At 39.6% G+C, this 18,652-nt stretch overlaps 1 long non-coding RNA gene across 1 annotated transcript; it reads left to right on the top strand.

Moving 5' to 3' along the window:
* Nucleotides 1-7,656: 7,656 nt before the first annotated feature.
* On the top strand, nt 7,657-10,597 carry LOC147916400 (uncharacterized). Its single transcript, XR_015552978.1, has 2 exons — nt 7,657-7,779; nt 10,170-10,597. It is a non-coding gene; the product is annotated as an uncharacterized LOC147916400 (long non-coding RNA).
* Nucleotides 10,598-18,652: the final 8,055 nt, after the last annotated feature.

Genomic DNA, 18,652 nt, shown 5'->3' with positions numbered 1-18,652 from the left:
TACAGCCAAGAATACTCTATGCAGCAAGGTTATCATTCAAAATGGAAGGAGAGATCAAAAATTTCCCAGACAAGCAAAAATTAAAGGAGTTTGTCACCAAGAAACCAGTGCTACAAGAAATGTTAAAGGGACTGATTTAAGGGGAAAAGAGAAGACCACAAATAGGAAAAATTATCTATTTCTATGATAAGAGGGTAATGGATACAAATGCACAAAAAAGAGGTTAGATATGATATCAAAAACATAAAAGGAGGGAGGAGGGGAGTTAAAGAGTAGAGCTTTCAGACAGAGGTCAAACTAAAGAGACCATCAATTCTGTATAGAAGGAGAAAGGAACAGAGAAGGACTACTAAAACACTGAGAAAAAAAAAAGTTAAAAAATGGCAGTAAGTACATACTTATCAATAGCTACTTTAAACGTCAATGGACTAAATGCTCCAATTAAAAGGCATACGGTGGCTGATTGGATAAAAAAACAAGACCCATATATATGCTGCATACAAGAGACACACTTTAGACCTAAAGACACTCACAAACTGAAAGTGAAGGGATGGAAAAAGATACTCCACGCAAATGGCAATGAAAAGAAAGCTGGGGTAGCAGTACTCATATCAGACAAAATAGACTTTAAAACAAGAACTGTAGGGCCGGCCCCGTGGCTTAGCGGTTAAGTGCGCATGCTGCGCTGCTGGCGGCCCGGGTTCGGAGCCCAGGCGCGCACCGACGCACCGCTTCTCCAGCCATGCTGAGGCCATATCCCACATACAGCAACTGGAAGGATGTGCAGCTATGACATACAACTATCTACTGGGGATTTGGGGGGGAAAAATAAATAAAATCTTTAAAACAAGAACTGTAAAAAGAGACAAAGCAGGGCATTACATAATGATCAAGGGAACAATCCAACAAGAGGATATAACACTTGTAAATATCTACACACCCGATGTATGTGCACCTAAATATATAAAGCAATTATTAACAGACATAAAAAGAGAAATAGACAGTAACACAATAATAGTAAGGGACTTTAACACTCCACTTACACCAACGGATAGATCATCCAAACAGAAGATCAATAAGGAAACATTAGCCTTAAATGACACACTAGAACAGATGGACCTAGTAGATATATACAGAGCGTACCATCCAAAAACCAAAGAATACACGTTCTTTTCAAATGCACATGGAACTTCTCCAGGATTGATCACATATTAGGCCACAAAACAAGTCTCCATAAATTGAAGAAGAATGAAATAATACCAAGCATCTTTTCTGACCACAGCGGTATGAAACTAGAAATCAACTATAGGAAGAAAATCAGAAAAGCCAAAAATACGTGGAGATTAAACAAAACAAAATGCTACTGAACAACGACTGGGACAACGAAGAAATCAAAGAAGAAATCAAAAAATACCTGGAGACAAATGAAAAAAAAAATACGACATGCCAGAATTTATGGGATACAGCAAAATTGATTCTAAGAGGGAAGTTTATAGTAATACAGGCCTATCTCAACAAACAAGAAAAATCTCAAATAAACCGTCTAACAATGCACCTAAAGAAACTGGAAAAAGAAGAACAAACAAAGCCCAAAATCAGTAGAAGAAGGGAAATAAAAACAATCAGAGCGGAAATAAATGAAATAGAGTCTAAAAAGCAATAGAAAAAATTAATAAAACCAAGAGCTGGTTCTTTGAAAAGATAAAAGAAATTGACAAACATTTAGCTAGACTCACCAAGAAAAAAGAGAGAAGGCACAAATAAGTAAAATCAGAAATGAAAGAGGAGAAATTACAACAGACACCTCAGAAATACAAAAGATTATAAGAGAATACTATGAAAAGCTATATGTCAACCAATTCGACAATCTGGAAGAAATGGATAAATTCTTAGAATCATACAACCTTCCAAAACTGGATCAAGAAGAAGTAGAGAATTTGAATAGACCAATCACCAGTAAGGAGATCGAAACAGCAATCAAAAACCTCCCCAAAAATAAAAGTCCAGGACCAGACGGCTTCCCTGGTGAATTCTACCTAACAATCAAAGAAGACTTAATACCTATCCTTCTCAAACTCTTCCAAAAAATTGAGGAAGAGGGGAAGCTCCCTAACTCATTCTACGAAGCCAACATTACCCTCATACCAAAACCAGACAAGGACAACACAAGAAAAGAAAATTACAGGCCAATATCGATTGAACTGATGAACATCGATGCAAAAATCCTCAACAAAATAGTAGCAAATCGCATACAACAATACGTTAAAAAGATTATACACCATGATCAAGTGGGATTTATTCCAGGTATGCAGGGATGGTTCAACATTCCCAAATCAATCAACGTAATACACCACATTAATAAAATGAAGAATAAAAATCACATGATCATCTCAATAGATGCAGAGAAAGCATTTGACAAGATACAGCATCCATTTATGATAAAAACTCTAAAAAATATGGGTATAGAAGGAAAGTACCTCAACATAATAAAGGCCATATATGACAAACCCACAGCTAATATCATCCTCAATGGTGAAAAACTGAAAGCTATCCCTCTAAGAACAGGAACCAGACAAGGATGCCCACTGTAACCACTCCTATTTAACATAGTACTGGAAGTCCTAGCCAGAGCAATCAGGCAAGAAAAAGAAATAAAAGGGATCCAAATTGGAAAGGAAGAAGTGAAACTCTCACTATTTGCAGATGACATGATTTTATATATAGAAAACCCTAAAGAATCCACCAGAAAACTTTTAGAAGTAATAAACGAATACGGTAAAGTTGCAGGATACAAAATCAACATACAAAAATCAGCTGCATTTCTGTACACTAACAACGAAGTAGCAGAAAGAGAAATTAAGTATACCATCCCATTTACAATTGCAACAAAAAGAATAAAATACCTAGGAATAAACTTAACCAAAGAGGTGAAAGATCTGTACACCGAAAACTATAAAACATTTCTGAAAGAAATTGAAGAAGACACAAAGAAATGGAAAGATAGTCCGTGCTCTTGGATTGGAAGAATTAACATAGTTAAGATGTCCATACTTCCTAAAGCATCTACAGATTCAATGCAATCCCTATCAAAGTTCCAACAACATTTTTCACAGAAATAGAACAAAGAATCCTAAAATTTATATGGAACAACAAAAGACCCGAATAGCTAAAGACCCCTGAGAAAAAAGAACAAAGCTGGAGGTATCACACTCCCTGGTTTCAAAATATACTACAAAGCTATAGTAACCAAAACAGCATGGTACTGGCACAAAAACAGACACACAGATCAATGGAATAGAATCGAAAGCCCGGAAATAAACTCACACATCCATGGACAGCTAATCTTTGACAAAGGAGCCAAGAACATACAATGGAGAAAAGAACGTCTCTTCAACAAATGGTGTGGGGAAAACTGGATAGCCACATGCAAAAAAATGAAAGTAGACCCTTACCTTACACCATACACTAAAATTAACTCCAAATGGATTAAAGACTTGAATGTAAGACCTGAAACTATGAAACTTCTAGAAGAAAACAGGGAATACCCTCTTGGACATCGGTCTTAGCAACATATTTTCAAGCACCATGTCTGACAAGGCAAGAGAAACAATAGAAAAAATAAAGAAATGGGACTACATCAAACTAAAAAGCTTCTGCACAACAAAGGAAACCATCAACAAAACGAAAAGACAACCTAACACTTGGGAGGAGATATTTGCAAACCATACATCTGATAAGGGCTTAATCTCCAAAATATATAAAGAACTCATGCATCTCACCAACAAGAAAACTACCAACCCAATTAAAAAATGGGCAAAAGACCTGAACAGACATTTCTCCAAAGGAGATATACAGATGGCCAACAGACATATGAAAAGATTTTCAAAATCATTAACTATCAGGGAAATGCAAATCAAAACTACAATGAGATATCACCTCACGCCCGTCAGAATGGCTATAATTAACAAGACAGGAAACAACATATGTTGGAGAGGATGTGGAGAGAAGGGAACTCTCATACACTGCTGATGGGAGTGCAAACTGGTGCAGCCACTTTGGAAAACAGTATGGAGTTTCCTCAAAATATCAAGGATAGAACTACCATATGATCCAGCTATTCCACTGCTGGGTATTTATCCAAAGAACTTGAAAACACCAACGCATAAAGATACATGCACCCCTGTGTTCAGTGCAGCGTTATTCACAATAGCCAAGACTTGGAAGCAACCTAAGTGCCCATCAAGGGACGAATGGATAAAGAAGATGTGGTATATATACACAATGGAATACTACTCAGCCATAAGAAACAATGAAATCCAGCCATTTGTGACAACATGGATGGACATTGAGGGTATTATGCAAAGTGAAATAAGTCAGAGGGAGAAGGTCAAATACCATATGATTTCCTTCATTAAGTAGTAGATGATAACAACAATAAACAAACACATAGAGACAGAGATTGGATTGGTGGTTACCAGAGGGGAAGGGGGGAGGGAGGAGGGTGAAAGGGATAATTCGGCACATGTGTGTGGTGATGGGTTGTAATTAGTATTTTGGTGGTGAACATGATGTATACATCTATGCAGAACTAGAAGTATAATGATGTACACCTGAAATTTATACAACGTTATAAACCAATGTTACTGCAATAAACAAAATATTAACAAAAAAAAAAGACAGCCACCACTGAGCTATTGAAAAAGCCAGTGCACTCCTCATCAGTGCCTTCCTTCATGCCTCAGTGAAGGGGTTCCCTGGGCTCTCCTGGGGAAAGTAGTCAGCTGGTGCACTCTCAAATTCTTACATAGTAAAGCCATTCAAACATTCACACCTACCCAACCTTCTGATCAATTCCTCAAGATGCTTCCAAGGAGGTTCTCATATCTCCACTCCATTCACTGTAGTTTATCTTTATATCAAGCTTCAAGGTGCCTGTCCAGAAAACTCCAGATATCTATTCCAGAACATGAATCCAGAGTTATGAGTAAATGCCCGACATAAAAAATTCTCCCCTATGCAGCCATATAGTCTATTCTGCCTGATCCAACAGGCTCAGATTCCATTCTCACAAGTGTTTCCCCAGTTCTTACCAGTACATGTTAGTTAATTCCTGAGATTCCTTTGGGGTGTAAGCTATTTTGCCCTGGGGCCAAGATAGTACTTCTCCTTTCAGACTGTGAGTGCTAAGATCTGACCCTGGGTATTGATCTGGCGGGACTGGGGAGCGGCAGAGCAGATCCTGAGGAGAACAGGATAGCATTGGCAGGCCCTATAGAGCCTCACAGGTTTCCAGGCAAGAAGAGGTTGCTTTCCTCTGGCAAAAGGAAGGTGGCTGCTGCTTCTTGTGTGGGGCAATCAAGGGTTTGAGATCCTCAGGCTCATCCACCCAAACACCCCCTGGCCAGTTCTTAGGCTCCTCCTCCCTCTCTATCAAGGTCCTAACAAAGGAAACACGCCGTGGCTGTGCGTGTGGTCTACTCTGCAGCTCGGCCCCCCGGTTTTGTACATGGACTGTTCCATATAGCCACAACAGATACCATTGCTCTCCAAAGCAGCCATAAAGCCCCGCTGACCTTCCCAGCATGCCTCAAGTTGGCAGTTTACTGCTCTGAGTCTATTAGTTTCTTTTGCCAAGGACTGCAATGCAGTTAATCCACTCCAATATCCTCCTAATTGTCATTTTCCCCAAAGTGTTTATTCAGCAGAGACTTTGCATAAAATAATGTTTCACCTACTCCTTTCACCTTATCCCAATTAATTGTAAGTGGAAACATCAGTAATTGTAATGCCACTGCATGCCAGGGGTTATTACTCAACTAACTACCACCAGTATGGGTCCTGTATTGCCATCACACCATAAGTAATCCAGCTCCAAAACAAATTCTTGGGGTCTGCTTTCTAGGGCTTTTCCTGGTTCCAACTGCCATAGCCTAGAGTTCCCAGAGGCAGAGTTTGAGGCATAAGGCTTTTTTTGCTGTTATTGACAGGAAATATATATTGGGGCAGGAGATACAGTGGTACAAGAAGAGATATTTAAACAGATAATTACAAGATAACAGAATAAATTCTATAATAAAGTTATGAACAATATCTCCCATACAATCCGTCTGAGAAGGTGATAAATTGTACTTGAAGAGTCAAGGATGTCTTCTTGGAGAACTAAGGTAACAATCTTTATTCAGCACTCACTCTATGTCAGGATCTATGCGTAATCCTATGACGTAGGTAGTACTGCCGGCTCCTTTTTAGAGATAAGGACACTGACTAAAGCTTAGTGAATTCCCACAGATGCTAAGTGGCAGAGCCAGGGCCTAAGCTTTGAAGCACTATGCTAAACTTCTTTCTGGAAGACTTGATATTGGCCTGATTTTTAAGAAATAACGTGCTTTTTGTCAACTATAGAAGGAGAAAGTCTCCCCAGGTAAGGAAGGGAGATGCAAAGGCAAAGAGACAGGAAAGGGACTATCATGCTTTAGGATAATAAGAAATTCAATGTGAACTGGGAACCATTTGGAGGATGTCTTAGTTTGTTCAGGCTGCTGTAACAGAATACCATAGACTAGGTGACTTATAAACCACGGAAATTTATTTCTCACAGTTCTAGAGGCTGAGAAGTCCAAGATCAAGGCACCAGGAGATTCAATGTCTGGTGAAGACCGTCTTTCTGGCTCATAGATGGCTGTCTTCTCACTGCATCCTCAAGTGGTGGAAGACGCTAGGGAGCTCTCTGGAGTCTCTTTCATCGGGGTACTAATCCCATTCATGAGGACTCTGCCTTCAGGACTTAATCACCTCCCAGAGGCCCTGCCTTCTAATACTATCACACTGGAGAATCGGTTTAAACATATGAATTTGGGGGAACATAAATATCCAATCTATCGCAAATGATGAGCAAGATAGGGATGGTGGAGAATGGGTGAGAGAATTTAGACTATAAAACCAATTGATGGGTTTTACAATAGTCCCATCAGGAGGTCATAAAACTCTGAAAATGAATTATGGTCCTGGAGATGGGCAAAAGGACATGAGAACTTGTGCCCCTATATTGCTATCTTTATCTCTCTCCTCTCTGGGTCTAAGTGCCAGACACCCCACCTGTCTCCATATGACTTCAGGCAAGTCTCTCAACTTCACTACTCTGTTTCTCTAGGTCTAACATGATGAAAATAATAGCTTCCACCTGCCTACCTTGTAAGATTGTTATAAAGATTAAATGAAAAAAATGCAAGTACAGTACCCAACACCCACATTTAACTTATATAAATTCAACTGTAAGCTCTTGTCCAGAGATAGAAATATAAAGAAAGCAAGAGAAGAAATAACAGTTCAGCAGGATGTGAAATTCCACTTTCAATAATTGGTAGCTCTCCCTTGGTGAGAAGGGAGGTGTGAATCTGCTGTTCCCATATTTAGTCCCAGTTCCCCTCTGCTTCTCAGAGTGTGAGCATCTTACAGACTAAGAATTCATTTGTGTTTGAATCTGTGGCTTAGCATAGTGAATGAAACATAGTACATATTCAATGAATGTTCAACAAATATTTGTTTATATCCTTATTCTTATTATTCTCCTCCACCCTCTTCATCTTGCTAACAGTCTGCAACCTCTGTCTCCAATTGATTGGTCAAATTTTCTCTCTTGCAGTGACAGCTGTCCTATATTAGGGACTTAGCCCACCCTGGCCTGCAGAGGAGTCACTGATCTGCCCTAAGTTATTTCCTTCGTGGCTACTGAGAAGCAGCTACTCTTTTAGTAGAAGCTACTTGAACCAGAATCAGTCGGTGAGTTTTTGCTTAGTTTCTCACACACACACCCCTGGAATCAATGTCCATCTCCATAAATTCACCTCTAGACCCACCTCATCACCAAACCCTTTTGCCCTACCAGCCCCAGAGGGAAAGAGGATAATGAAGAACATATTAATCTCTACCTCTCTACTCTTTATTTAAGTCCCATCTCATATCATGGCCTGGGGCTAATCTCTTCCCAAAACTACTGGCAGGGACAATATCTATTCCCATTCCTGGAAATTCCATCCCCACCCACAAGGTATCATCTGGTCCCAGGGTCCTGGCAATAACCACGATCTGACAGTCCATTCCTAAAATGCTTGTTTACTTAGGGTTAGTCAACTCTGAGTGTCAGGTATCAGTTGTCCTGCCAGGATTGTATTGTGCTATCCCAAGCTGATTTCAACTCTTTTTCTCAGCCTTTCTTCCAAAGCTGGGTAAGAAGTAAGTCAAGCCAACACATCCATCATGTGTGATCTGCCCTCCACTCTCTATCTCCTGGGAGCAAATGCTTAGACAAGAAAATAGGCAAAAATTTTCCTGAAACAAAGAATAATGTTTAGACATAGAGAAATTTAAACCAAAATTTAGAAAAAAATACTCTCCACAATTTTCAGTGACACAAAATATACGTGCAATATATTTTACTAAATGACTTAATGCTACCATCAGCAGCATCTGCATTTGGATAATTCCACTTTCAGTTGGGTTCTTGTCAAGAACAATGGGTATAGGTTTGTCTTATGTCAATAAAATTAAAAGACCCACCAAAGTCCTCTCTCCCAGAAAAGGGAGATCTATTACCTAAGGACAAAAGCAAATCAAGTTTCCATGTGAAAAGGCAGATTTCCATATTCACTGCTTGGTACAGTGCCTGGAACACAGTGAGTCTTCGATTGATGTTAGTTTTTTTATCATAGTAATTGTCATTTGTTACCACCTCACTGCATGCCATCCTACCAGCATGCACACCAAGTGAAAGAACAGATCCTTGTTCTCTTTTGTCTTTCAGAGTCAAATCAAACAAAAATAGATCATCTTCATCCCTAATTTGTGCAGGGATTTGATCTTATGAGATACTTTTGACATGTCATATGTTGCATCCAAGTTCAATTTTACAAGCTCAGAAGTGGCTTACTTTCCCAGGTGCCCCTGGTGGAAGAGTTAGCACTCTCATGAAATGGGCTAGTTCACACTTGTTGCCCGTGGAATGTGCAAGAATCTCTAGTGCAGAGAATTTGAAGATATTTGTATGAAAGGAAAAAAAAAATACAAAGAAAGCTAACTGAGCCCCTTTTCATGAGATTTAAGCAGCAACACTTCAACTAAAATCATGAGCTTATTCCAATGACCTTTTCATTTTAGCCCGCATGGCTCACATTTTATAATATTTGAAAGAGTTGAGACAAGTGCTATGCACATTTAATGTTTTGTTGGAAGATCGGAATCTCTGAATGTTAGAGTTGGCACACACACACACAAAATCTAACAGATAATCTTCCCCACCATGCTCACTTGATGGCTTGGCGGCTGCTGGAGAACTAATTGGTGTGGAGGAATAGATTTTGGACACAGAGTTGCCAAATATAAGCCAAGCACCTCAACTTACTGGCTCTGTGCTTCTGGTTGAGTTACTTCTCCTCTTTGAATTTCATTTTATCAGCCATAAAATAGAAATGATAATAACACCTACTATGTGGGAATATAGTGAAGCCTGAGTAAGACAGAGCATATATGGAAAACTCTTTACATTCTTCCAGGTGTTGCACAAACATTACATGGAGTCATGCTGACGTATTGGGTGAGTACGTGATTTAAATGCTGGAGACCTTAGTTTAAGTCCTCATTCTACCACCTGACATTTTTAAGTGTCACAGTCCTCATCTATAAAAGGGAATATGCACAACACTTCCTTCTTGTGGTTTCTGAGATGATCCATGAGATACATATAAAGCACTTACAGTGTCTGATGCATAGAAGCACCCAACAAGTATCACCTATCATTAGACATCAGATGAAAAAATTGATGTTTCTTCGACAAGTGTTTAATGAGATCCAGCTATGTGCTAGGCACTCTATCTTGTGCTGAGTGGAAGTGCCTAGCACAAGGCACCTGGAAGGTTGGAAAAACGATACCTTCTGCTTCTGAAAGGATTCACCATGTGGTGGGGAGTATCTTACTTCATATGTCCATTCCCAAAAGTGATCAGAGGCTTCTCATTGCCCAGAAAATAAAGTTCAAGTTCAGTATTCAAAACACTTCACTATATGACCCCACCTTATCACCCATTGAACCTCCTCATGCAATCTATGTTTCCAATCAAACTAAATTTCCTATGTCTGTGTCATTACTCATTGTATTTGTGATGATTTCTCTCCAGAGAAACAGAACCAACAAGAGGAGATTTACTACAGGAATTGGCTCACATGATTAGAGAGGCCAAGAAGTCCCATGATCTGCCATCTGCAAGCTGGAGAACAGGAAAGCCAGTGGTGTAATTCAGTCTGAATCTAAAGGCCCAAGAACCAGGAGCACCAATGTTTGAGGGCAGAAGAAGATGGATGTCCCACCTCAAACAGAAAGTAAATTCTCCCTTCCTCCACCTTCTTGTTCTATTTAGGCCCTCAGTGGATTGGATGATGCCCAGCCACATTGGTGAGAGCGATTTTCTTTACTCAGTCTACAGATTCAAACGCTAACCTCTTGTAGAAACACCCTCAAAGACACACCCAGAAATGATCTTTTGCTGACTATCTGGGCTTCCCTTAGCCCAGTCAAGTAGACAAATAAAATTAACCATCACACTCATGCTGGCTTCTCCGTCTGGAATACAACTCATCCCCTTCTCTCTGTGTCAAAACCCTACACTTCCTTAATAGCCCAGCCAAAATGCTCTCTGTTGTGAACACCCAGTTTTCTGCTTCAATTCATGTCCCTTTAAGGAACAACTTCTTCTCCACACCTCTTCTGGTGTAGCTGCAGACGCCACTCCTTGGCTGCAAAATGGGTATGAGTAACTAGTTCAGATCAAAGAAAGTATGACATCCCCCTCACTTTAGGAATTAGTTCAGGGGTAAACGTGTGACTCAATCCAGGCTGAAGAGAATGACACCTGGGATCAGTGCAGAACTATTCAGAAAGAAAATTTCCTTTCACACTGGAGTTATTAAGGTAGCTGTTAAAGTAGAAGGCTGTGAGTCAAGAGCTACAAGATACCGTCTTACCTACAAGAACACCCTACTCAGAGGAAAGCAGAACTGAGAGACAGAGAGGAACCAACTGCTGATGGCATCATTGACCACTTGGGTGGACATCCCTTGACTTTCAGTTAGGGAAGCCAATCCATTTCCTACCATTATTATTATTTATCCTATAATCCATACTCAAGAATGTCCTGTTGACCGAGACCACAGCTTATTTATATTTATGGCTGCTGTGAAACGTTAGAATGAGTTTTTGCCCACTGTAGGTGCTCAGCAAATCTTAGGTTAGATTAATCTATAACTCATGGAATGAAATGTAATGGAATCCAAATGGCATTCAACCTCACTAACATTTAACTTGCTTCATTAAAGCAGAGGAAATATATCTGAGCCAAATGAATTATTTGTAAAGACCATTCAGCCATTAGTTTCTCTAGCGCTCCAAAGGAACCTGTACTTTGCATAATAACTTCCATAGATGAGAAAACTATACTTTTCAGAGTGTTTTTAATGCTTGTTTTAGAAATGAGAAGCAGCCCTGGAGAGATGAATTGATTTCCTGCAGTCTCACAGGAAGTGGGTGGAGCATTGTTGTGGAATCCTTGGTGATTCCAAACTTTGTGATTTCAAAGGACTAGTGGTCCTTTTGCTTTGTCTCCAGAGTCAGGGTAGTACAGGAGTAAGAACTTTTGGAGTCACCCAAGCTGGAGTTGAAACTTCACCTCCACCAGCTGTGAAGCATTACCTCAAGGTCTAGCACATAGCAAGTGCCAAATAAATGACAGTTTTTATTATTACCATTAACTCATATTTTGGTGATTTCTCAGTCCATCAGAAATTTTAAACTGACTTGGAAATCTTAGGGAAGCTTCATCTGACTAGCTCCCACTGTTGCCTATGAGATTTCTCTCGTCTTAGGGAGAATAAATTCCCCCGCAGATGTCTCAGTGGGGAAAATGTAAGACACAAGTTACAGGTGCTTGCATTGTGATTAATTTCCCACCCATTATTCATAGGCCTTCCTCTTTCATAATAAAAAGGAACTGTCTTGTGCTCATTGAGAGGAGAATATTATTTGCTTACTTTTATAGATTTGCTAAGTTTCATTAGTTTTAGAATCTAATATATGTTGAGATCCTTATAAGTTCCACTAAGAACTTCTCAATAGATTAAGGGAATTTGATGACTGTGGGTGAATAAGAAAATGTGTAAATGAATATAAAACTTAGCTCTGTAAACCTGAAATGGCTTTAAAAATTCTTGCCTCAGGTTGAAGGAAAAATTAAAGGACAATTGCCTCCTTTATGTGACTTTATGTCTCATCATTGTCCTACCTAAATGTCAAAGGACGGACCAGCATACAAAGCACCAACCCAATAGACATGCCTAAAAACAAGGTTTTTGGACCCACCAAGAAGGTTATTTGGAGCTACTATAGACAAGCTTATATTATGAAAACTTACGTTAATTCCTTTTGGTTTAATCTAGCTAGACCAAATGTGACTGCTTTATAAATTTTAAAAAAAGACACAGCTGATGATTTTAAAAATTCTTAGAATGTGTGCACAATTTAAAATATGATATTGAGGTTGAAAACATGCCAATACAGGAGAAGAGAAGACACCCTTCTCCTCGGGGGGGAGAAGTATTTTATCACTTTAATTGCCAACTGGATTGCCTCTGCGACAAAGTTCTCTCCCCAAATTTTTAAAGAGAAAGCTGAAGGAGAAAGGGATGTTAGAGGAAGGGAATTAACATATGATAAGCATCTACTTCATGCCAAGCATTTTGCATGATGCTCAACACGTGTGAGCCCTTATCGTTCTCCCCAAAGCCCCTGCGATAGATTTCCTCACTCTACACCAAGGGCCTTTGAGCCCCAGAGGAATTGAGTAAAGTGCCTATGATCTCCTCACTAACAAATAGCAGTGTTGAGACAGAAAAAAATCAGTGTTGTGCTTAAAAACAAAATCCAAAACCTCCAGAACTCATTTTTTTCCTCTTCCATCAGTGTTCTCATAAGTTAGTCATTCATGCTTAGCCTTAATAACTTTGTTATATTGATGTGGGCCCAAGACTAGTTGTTTATCAAACTGTTTCCCTCTTCTGCCTGGACACAGAGCTAGACCACAGTTTCCAGCCTCCATTAAAGATGTGTGGCCATGTGACTGGTATCTGGCCAAAGGAATGTGGTGGGTGTGATAACCGGCATCCCCAGACCTGGCCCCTTAGAACTTTCTATGCAGTCCTCCAAGTTCTCCCTGTTATCACATCTTCCAGCCATACTCAGATGACCTAACAGAGGACTCTGAGGCTCAGTGGATATTGCAGCAACTAGTAGGAAAGAGTCTGGGGCTTCCATGACTACATGAAGCGGTACTATGATGCCAGCTCTCATTAGATTTTGACCTGCATGAAAAAAATTTATTAAATTAAGTCTCTGAGATTCAGGGGTTATTTGTTGCAGCACATAGTCTTCCCTGACTAATACATGATAAACCATTTATACTTAATATTTTTATCTAAGTGAATTGATTTTTTTCTTAAATTTATTTATCATGGCAATATTTACTTGAACCTCTTTTATGGATTCGATGCACTGGCCAACTTTTTCTATTACATGAAAATAAAATCAAAACTAATTTCTAAAGTTTACTGTATAATAATCTTGAGTGTCTTATTTTGAGACATATCTCTGTTCTAACCACTTACCTATGCTTGGTCAGGTAGTTGGTCCCTTCTTCAGCCAAGACCTTGAATATCCAAAGTGAATTTCATGTCATGGTATGCACACAGAGGTGCTGTGTCATCCCAATTCAATGACTGCCCTTTAAGTCCGGAGGGCCCAGCCAGAAAGGATGGAATTGAGCAGAAACTCCAGAGCTGCTCTGGCTTAAAGGCAGCAGAAGCCTCTTGGTGAGAGACGGAAATAACTGTGGCCACAGGCCTCTCCTGATTGCTCTGACCTCAGCCCTGTGGTTGTTGTAGTCCCCTAGGAACTACTGAGGACTGAATTAGCAAGAACAGTGGCCCTTCCTACCATCACTCTGCCTTTGGACCACTGAGCCAGCTGTGCTCACTCTCTTCTAAGTTACCCCGACCCATGGCCTCAATGTACATAGCTTTCAACCAGCACAGTTAGGCATCTGCCCCCAGAAGGCCATCTCTCCAGCCTGCAAAGAAAACCTCCTAAACCCAAGACTAATGTTCTGAAAACAAGCCGGAAGAATAAGAACTCCTGGAGGACAAGGACCATGTTCTAATTATCTCTGATTTCCCAGAACTTTCCAGAGCACAGTACAGGCACTAAATGAGCATTTGCTAAACTGAACATCAAAGGTTGCTCTATTCAGAGGAAAAAATGTTTTCATGTCACCTCATAGTGATCCACTCCACAAGAGAGAATTGCTTATGAATTCCAAGAAAATATGTTGAAAATTTTCAGTAGGCATACAAGTGATAACCGAGTTTTCCTGGAAAGGAAAGACGAGGGTGTGCTTGAAACCCCACTGTAAAAATCAGATAACTGCTTAGTCTGATATAATTAAGACAGAGTCACCATTTACAAGGAGGAGTGAGCTGCTACTGAAATTCAACTACATCTACACACACACACCCTCCACATTACCACTTCATTAAATCAGTTAAATCTGCCAGTATTTGGTGGTGATGCTTGGAACTGTCTAATGTTGAAAATTAGGCCACCTACCCAAACACAAAGAAAGAGAGAGAGAGAGAAAGAAAGAGGGCTTTTAGTACGAAATATATTTAACCTAAAACCTGATGACTCTCCTGCATGGCAAAGCACTAAGTAATTACTCTAGCCCCAGACATCTTCTCTATACTGGCTTTCTGCACTCTTCCACTCTGTTATTTATGGAAAGATGGCGGGGGGAGGGGGGAAGGGGGGAGAGTAGGGGGAGCAGACGAACTCTTGCCATGGCAACCCTTGCAGAACATGTTACACCTAATACTATCTGTCATTGCTTAGCTAGAGAGCACTTCTCACCAGGAAAAAAAATGCATTTGGCTTGATTGTATGAGCATTTAACATCCATCAGGGAAAACATACAAAGCAATTAAAAGAGTACTCACTTTGTCCCCTCAAGTGTTGAAACAAAGCTCTGAGGCTTCCTTCATTTTAATAAAATCCTCATCTCTTTTGTGGAAGAATTGACAAATTTGTGTAAATGACCTTCAGTGTCTTAATGTGATGAACAGGTTCTACCATTGTGCTAAGAATGAAGATGTTGAATATGTTTAAGATTTCTTTCCAGTGTTTTCCATCCAAAATGAAAATGTTCCTTCCCAGCACTTGTTTTCTTTCAGGTATCTGCCCCTAGGTTATCATGGGTTTATTTCTGAATCATTCGCTCACTGCTGTCACTGGGCCAATTCGCTTTTAGTCCCACTCTCCCTCCCTACCCACCCCCACGCCCCAGCCTGTGGCCTGTCAGTCTTGCAGAGACAAGCAAACACCTTTGTTCTCTCTCCTGGTTTTTAATTACCTTCTCTGGGCTCTGGCTTCCTCTGTTTTTGAGAAGCCTGTAGAATTGCCTGTGAAATGTAAACACTATCGGGCTACAAGAACATAAACACCAAGGAGAAGAGGCCAAGATGGGGCAGCACAGCATCAATGCTATGGTATGAGGAAGATCAGAAGACAGGTTTTCATTTCTGGTCGTCAGTTCACAACTGGAACACATGGAGTTATTTTCCAAAAAGTCCTAGGTCTAAGACCAGCCCAAACAGCATATCATATTTTCAAGGGTTGGATTAATCAGGAACCCTTTGCAGACCTGTGTAGTAACACACCTCTACTCTGATAGTTAACAGAGTTCTTTGATTCATTCAGAAAGCATTTTTGAATGACCACGTGCTAGGAACTGTGCTGGGACACAGTAATGCCTGTTGATTTTTGCAATCTCAGTTTAGACTTTAATTCCTCTAGAAAGCATTCTCTAAATTCTACAACTCGGTCAGGCATCGTCCTCTGTGTTTCCCTGGCACCCTGAGTTTAATCTTAAGGAAGCACTAACTGTTTTCTAATTAACTTCTTAGTCTGTAATAGTCAGGATAGGCTAAGCTAAGCTTCAGTTTATTTAAACTCCCAAATTTCAGTAGCTTAACAAAGCTATATTTCTCTCTTAAATCACCATCGAGTGTGGACTGGGTGCCCTAGAGCAATGTTCTTATCTAAGAACCGATTAAGGGACCCAGGATGCTTCTATCCTCAACTCTTCTATTCAGAATCCTTTGCTTTCAGTTAAATGTATAGGAGAAATGGAGGTGGGGAAGTGGGGAGAGAGAGAGAGAGAGATCAGACTATGGAGATGCTACACCCACTCACTCTTTACTGTCTCAGAAGAGTTGAGAATTGCAAGAATTAATAATATTGACCCCGTCCAAATTGAAGATAGGAAATATGGAGGGACATTCAAACATTTAGTCAAAAATATCACACTCTGCCCCTATACGCAAAATTAAATTGTAAAACTTTTTAAGAATAGGGACTGGTGGGCCGGCCCCGTGGCTTAGCAGTTAAGTGCGCTCGCTCCGCTGCTGGCGGCCCTGGTTCGGATCCCAGGTGCGCACCGACGCACCACTTCTCCGGCCATGCTGAGGCCGCGTCCCACATACAGCAACTAGAAAGATATGCAACTATGACATACAACTATCTACTGGGGCTTTGGGGGGATAAATAAAGGAGGAGGATTGGCAATAGATGTTAGCGCAGAGCTGGTTTTCCTCAGCCAAAAGAGGAGGATTAGCACGGATGTTAGCTCAGGGCTGATCTTCCTCACACACACAAAAAAAGAACAGGGACTAGTTACACAAGAATTTTATAGCATAAGAGTATGTTTGTACCTGATATGAATTAACCAACAGACACAGAAATTGATAGCACAGGAAAAAGAGAGAACAGGAGCCTAGGGATGGCTTAAAATAGGCTGGAGGGAATGGGATTAAGGAAACAAGTGAAGAGTTGGCCCCAGACAAAGCCCAAAGTGTTCCTTCATTGTAAGAAGAGAGAGGATAGTGTATATGAGTACAGAGTATATAGATACAAGGAAGTTTGATGTTGGAAAAAATGAGGAAATTTTCTTCTGATTGCTTCTCTTTTCTCAGTGAAATAAGAATGGCCATTAGTTGAGAGTGGGAGGGAAGAGGAACCGATATTGGTAGTTTAAGAGAAGTTAAAGAAAGCAAAAGTTCTTCTGACTCAAGAAACACAAGTCCAAAGCAGAATAAATAAATCAACATTTAGATATACTGTAAGAAAAATGTCAAATATTAAAGACATAATCGGGGGCTGGCCCCATGGCATGGCAGTTAAGTGCTCGCGCTCTGCTGCTGGCGGCCCGGGTTTGGATCCCGGGCGCGCACCGACGCACTGCTTGTCAGGCCATGCTGTGGCAGAGTCCCACATAAAGTGGAGGAAGATTGGCACGGATGCTAGCTCAGGGCCAGTCTTCCTCAGCAAAAAGAGGAGGATTGACATGGATATTAGCTCAGGGCTGATCTTCCTCACAAAAAAAAAAAAAAAAGACATAATCAGTAATCAATGATCATCAGAGAAAAATGAGAGAAAAGACAGATTACTTGCTTAAAATTACTTACACAAAAGCTGACTTTGCACGTGTACATGTGTACACACACACACACACACACACATCCCAAAAACTAAGATGGAAAGGACAAACCTAAAAAGATCTTTAAAAAAACCCGATCAAGACTGAATTTAAAATCGAATCTTTAAATGAATTAAATCAGTGGTTAAAATTCAAACACATACACACACACATACACATATACAGCTTTACAGATGAGTTATTCCAAAGATTCAAGAAATAGATGAATTTTATAATACACAATATGTACCAGAAAATAAAAAGAAGGTAAGTAAGTTTCCCAAAGTATGTGATGAGGCAATTATAACCCTGATAAACAAACGAGAAAAGACTGGAAAATTATAGGCCAATCTCATTTATGAATATAGAAGCGAAATTTTCAATGAAACATTAGGAGGAAGAATCAAACAATGCATTAAAATATTTTTTCAGGATCAAGAATTTATGAAAGGAATTCAAAGAGGTTTTAATATGAGAAAATCTGTTAATTTAAATCACCATATTAAAAAGAATTTTATTAGATCCTCAATATGTGCAGAAAATACTTTTGATAAACATCAACAGTTTGTCATAAGAACTCTTAGCAAAATAGGAATGAAAAGGATCTACTTTAACCTCAAAAGGATATCTATCATATACCTATAGAAATAATATGGTATTTAATGGTTAAATATTAGAAATGATTCTAAGTCAGAAAGATGAGAAGGACAGCTGGTAATAGTATTTTTATTCAACGTGATATTGAGGTCCTAACCAGTAAAAGAGACAAAAACAGCAAATAAAAATTAGAAGGATTGGGAAGAAGGAAGAAAATTTTCGTTATTTTCACATAATATGACTATCTCCATAGAAAAATCCAAGAAGAATGAAGTATAAACTCTTATTACCAATAAAATAGTTCAGCCTATTTACTTGATATAAGAACAATATTAAAAGATCACTCTTATTGCTAATATGCCAGCAATAAACAAATATAGCATGTATATTTTTTAAAAGACAATTTTTACAAAGGAATAAGAACTATAAGG

This window comes from Ceratotherium simum, chromosome 8 (assembly GCF_057802395.1).
Source record: "Ceratotherium simum simum isolate JZ-2026a chromosome 8, ASM5780239v1, whole genome shotgun sequence".
In the NCBI taxonomy this organism is placed as follows: Eukaryota; Metazoa; Chordata; class Mammalia; order Perissodactyla; family Rhinocerotidae; genus Ceratotherium; species Ceratotherium simum.
The sequence above is the reverse complement of the archived record's forward strand: the minus strand, read 5'-3'. Positions and strand labels throughout refer to the sequence as shown.